The sequence below is a fragment of the Engraulis encrasicolus genome, chromosome 8 (genome assembly GCF_034702125.1).
Source record: "Engraulis encrasicolus isolate BLACKSEA-1 chromosome 8, IST_EnEncr_1.0, whole genome shotgun sequence".
Classification (NCBI taxonomy): Eukaryota; Metazoa; Chordata; class Actinopteri; order Clupeiformes; family Engraulidae; genus Engraulis; species Engraulis encrasicolus.
This window is the reverse complement of record NC_085864.1, coordinates 33,604,178-33,609,177: the sequence shown is the minus strand read 5'-3', so window position 1 is coordinate 33,609,177 and position 5,000 is coordinate 33,604,178. Positions and strand designations below refer to the sequence as shown.

General features: G+C 43.6%; 1 protein-coding gene across 7 annotated transcripts in view; it reads right to left on the bottom strand.

The window, feature by feature from the left end:
* Positions 1–4,086: 4,086 nt before the first annotated feature.
* ets1 (v-ets avian erythroblastosis virus E26 oncogene homolog 1) overlaps positions 4,087–5,000 on the bottom strand; it is a 79,934-nt gene continuing 79,020 nt past the window's right edge. For all 7 annotated transcript variants that reach the window (XM_063205515.1, XM_063205518.1, XM_063205517.1 and 4 more), the window contains one exon: positions 4,087–5,000. This exon is cut by the window's right edge and continues 2,677 nt beyond it. The gene's annotated coding sequence lies outside the window, so the exon portion shown is untranslated.

The following is a 5,000-nucleotide window of genomic DNA, read 5'->3' as shown; positions in this document are numbered from 1 at the left end:
TTACGGTGAAATGGAACAAAGACGTAATAAAAATGCAAATGGCCACGCACACACATACATACACGCACGCACACGCACACACACATACACACACACACAAAGACAGATGCACTACACATGCACCCATGCACGCACGCACACACTCACACACACACACACACACACACACACACACACACACACACACACACACACACACACACACACACACACACACACACACACACACACACACACACACACACACCCTAGGCACACCACCACACACACACCTAGACACACTACCCACACACACTACCCACACCTAGACATGCACACTCCCATCTCCTCCCCCTCTTCCCCCAAAACTTGACGGGCAGTGTGTGTGACCCCCATATACTCCTGCATAATGCATCTGCCGGCGAGGAGCGACACCTGGGTCAAACACACACTCGCTCGCGCCCGGCACCGCCGCCAGACGAGTGAAAGTGGAAAACAAAAGAGGAATATTAAGTCCGCACTCTTTCTCTTTCAGATCCCCTGTGCCAGTGCAAAAAATATCACACCGCCTTCCCAAGACAATGCAACCGCTCTCCCGCAGGAGAAACAATGTTCTTCACACGTATTTAAATGTAAATAATTTCATTTTCTCAAGAGCCGTAAATGAAAAAAATGTGTGAAACAAAGGAGGGCCGTGATTTCATTTATCTATTTATTATTTTTCCATAAACAATAGTGTGAGAAGATCAGATCACACAGTCAGTCATTCAATGGGAGTAAATTAGAGATGGTCACACTTGAAAACTTCTCACATCTGAGTCGGGTTACACTCATGAGAACCCCGGTGCCGCATCAGACGCTGAGGGTTCTCGGGGGTAAACTCTCCGACATTTATGATCCTAGCTCCCCGAGCGCCCCACCACCACCACCCCCAGAACCCCAGAGGAGAACAACCCCACCACCCCTTGACCACCTCCATCCCCAATCCTATGCTCATGCTCAGAGTGGCTGACAGCTTTTGCCGAGCCTGGAACAAAAATAGTTGTAAGGGCCCCCCATCTCAATAAATACAGTGCAATGGAATAGGGGTTCAATTCTGCCCCTCCTCTTCCATTGCCCGGGACGAGTGACCCATTTGCCTGTTTGCCAACCCCCACCCCCCCACCCCCTTTCGGCGCGCCTTATCCCATCCTCACGCTCATGCTCATCACATTGACCCAAACCAGATTCAGGCGCGGCGTTGTGGCAGAGAGAGACTGACAGCGAGAACAAAAAGCCCAAAATAGCAACGCCTGCTGTAATATATCTGCTGCATGGGCCAAAGGGGTTACCCTGGGTCATATTTCATGATTTTCTCGGCGTAATGGAATTATTGAGCAGAACCCAATGTGCGTCATGAGAGAGGGGCCACTTCTTGTCTTATCGGTGGACAAGGGCTGAGGGCACACTACTGCGTGTAAATTTATTGGCCAGTTACGGATGCTGCGAAAAGGGTTTTATTTCATTATCCCTTCCCTTCCTATTTAGAATGTTATGGGGTATGGCATGGCATTTATGCTCGGTTATATTTGTGAGAGCACATTTTTATCCTCTCGACAGTTATCATGCATGTGTGTTCACTGGAAGACAAATGTGTAAGTCACCCACAGTCAGAGAGAGAGAGAGACGAGGGGACTGCTCGAGGAAGAGTAGCTAAGTGGGCGGAAGATACAGACAAGATACAGACAATCAAACAGAGTTGGTGAGAGAGACAGAAAGAAGGAGATAGACAGAGAGAGATAAACAGAGAGCAGGAGAAAGTCAGAGAGAGAGAGAGAGAGAGAGAGAGAGAGAGAGAGAGAGAGAGAGAAACAGACAGAGACAGAAGAGGCGTTATGTGTAAATATTTAGGCCTAAGACAGTTACGTGAAGAGTTCTTCGGCAGCAAGTGTTTAAACTGTGAACGACAGACTTGACAGACATCGACTGTCTAAGTTATCCGACTAGCAGGTGTGATGTGATACACCTACACTTTCATGAATACTCTTTTTCTCTCACTTTCTCTAGGCCTAGGCCTATCTGTCTCTCTTTGCTCTCGCTCTCTCTGTTTTTTTTTTTTTTTGCTTCCCGCAAGGTAATGGAAAGTTTCGTTTCTTTTTAACTTCTTGTCATTCAAAAGAAAATAGAAAAAAAAACTTCTGAAAAACCCACGTCTGAGTACCGTACATTTTTTGTTCTTTCACCCGCCACGTGCTCTCACCTTATATAAAACAATGCATACAGTATCGGATAGAGTTCTCAGAAAATGGCAAGATGGTTATGCTGTGAATGTACAGCAAGCTTAAATTACATTACATCACATTACATTTGGCAGACACTGTCCGAAGCGGTTAACAAACACCATATATGATACTGTCAAAGGTAAATGATGGGCACCTAAAGGGTTTGCTGCAATATCCGTGGAATGTGTCAAAGTTTTAATGAATGTCCATTAGACTTGAATAAACCTACTAGCTGTATCCATCATGCCCCAACTGCTCCAAACAATTTGGCCAAAGAAGAAGGAAAAAGAGGGAGGATTGGGATGGGAGGGGGAGAGAGAGAGAGAGAGAGAGAGACACAGAGAGAGAGAAAGACAGAGAGAAAGACAGAGAGAGAGAGAGAGCATGAATGAAAGAGTAGCAGCGCTTCAAACGAAAGTTGGACAGAGTTAGACACAAGAAGAGTGGAGCAGGCGGTTGAGTGAGGGGGAGACAGAGAGAAGGAGACAGGCCTTGCATGTTTTTATTTAGACATGTGGAATTTATAGGAGCCCCAGGGCTACAAACATGAATAGGCCCACTGTGCCCCGGCTCCCCACTGACGTCAACGGCCACTGCGAAGGTGACAGGCTCAAAAGGCAAAAGGGACATGCCATAAGCGCGCTTGATCCCCTTCCAAAATGAGGTGCAGTATAGCACAGTACAGCCCCAGACTTCAGCTTTGGCCTCAAAGTCGCCCCAGCAGCTCCCAAAGGCTCCAGATGGATTGGGAGAGAGACTCATAAGTGCAAGCTCTGTTCCTCTTGTTGTGCTGTGCAGTCAGTTCAGACAGAGTGGCCAATCCCAACCCATCCAGACTGGAGTAGCTCGTCGTGAAGATAGTTAGTCTACACAGACTCAATGTTGTGTATCAGGTGATTAGTGCGCGGTGGATCTTCTCCACATGACTGTGTTTTTGAAAAGGAATAATAAGCGCACTGGTGACAGAAGTTTTTTCCGCCCTATAAAGTCACATTTTGTGATCCCGATGGTCGATGGATGGGGCCCATGAGTGGGAGCTCTGCTTTCACCACGCAAACACACCACAAGAGACAAAAGCTATAAAGTGTCCCTGGACTGTTTTCATAGCAAGAGCAACATGAACGACATCGCATGACCGTTAAAAGCAGAAGGCAAGCATTCCAACATTCCAACGGGCTGCTGTGGCTGTCAGTAAACCACATCATAGCTTAGTACCATAATATATGAGGTTCAACTACACACTGTCGCTCATGACGCTAAAATCACCCTTTGGCTTTGTTGCCAAAATTGGTTTAGTCCCTTTTGTCGCCAGATCCTCTATACAAAATAAATGACTTGCTGTCGTCACGTTCGGTGTGTTCATGCAGTTAGTCCATGCAGAGTGGCTGACCCCAACCCATCTAGGCTAGCTCCAATACCTAAGGCCTATGGTGAAGGTTTTTAGGTCATGGTGTTTGTCAGGTGTCTGTTGTATGGGGGATCTTGTCCATGGGACTCTTTTCAGAAAAAGACATCATACTGCTATGTACTGGTGACGAAATCGTATGCTTCCCTCCCAAGCCATAATTCGTCATATTTTCTAAGTTTTGCTACTAAATGTTTTGCATTTTGCAGTGATGAAGTAGGCCTGTTATGCAAGCATCACCACCATTATATACTTTAAATGCTCACATTTCACAAGGTAGCATATAAGAGTTTTTTTTTTTTTCTTTTAATGTTGTCCTTGTGGGCAAGTACAGTATACAGTAGACTGCACGGTCGAAATGTTATATTTTTTTTCTATTTTGTGTGATGCACCGCTGTTTAGAAACAACAATCAAGGCAGAATCACAAAAAAGTATTTTCACATATATTTTAATAACGTAACAATTTGAAATACAATAAGAAATAGAAGCTACAGTTTATAAAACTTTCCAGCAGAACATAATGATGGGCCAGCATCAGCCTTTCTTTTTTTTACTCTTTACACAACCGTATATAAGCAGACAGGTCTTCAATTCCATATAATTTTTGTATAAAAAAGGAAACAAAAAAATCGCTACATTGTGTCCTGTGCTACCTTTTTTTATTTTTCCCATGAAAGCACCAGCTGTCTGCATCTCATATTTCAAAGTTATAAAATATAAATTATTGAAAAATATTCAAATGTTTGTGAACTAAAATACATTAAAATTTTCATTTAACAAAAAAAAAATACAGAAACACTATAAAATATACAAAAAAGCAAACAGAAAAAATGCTTTCCTTATCAATATCTGTTACCTACTCCTATTTTGAAGTAGGCCTATTCTTGTGGATTCTGTCAAACTTCACTGTTATTGATGTCTCTGTTATAGATGCACATGCTGACATTAAAAGGGGGCTACTTTGCCAAACTGAACAAAACAGAGCAAAACCATACAAAACAAAACAAAAAAATGTGACCAAACCGCTCGACACAGCAAGGGGCTGAATGAGAACAATTCTTCACCAGAGCTTGTGATATGGACTATTCCCTGTCATGAAACTTCAATTACACAACAGAATACAAACAGAAAACAAAAAAATCCTGAATCATATAACATTCACATTGAAAACTAATGCAAACGTTTAAGTATTGGATGATACTTTCTACGCATCATGACCCTTAATAAGAGGCACTTTGCTTCCACAGAGCGGAGTGGACCCATGGTCTGTGTGAAGCATAAAGCTTGGCCTACACTGGATGTTTCACGTTACGGTAAGTTAAGCTGTGTCAAAAATGCATTGAAAAAAATGGGC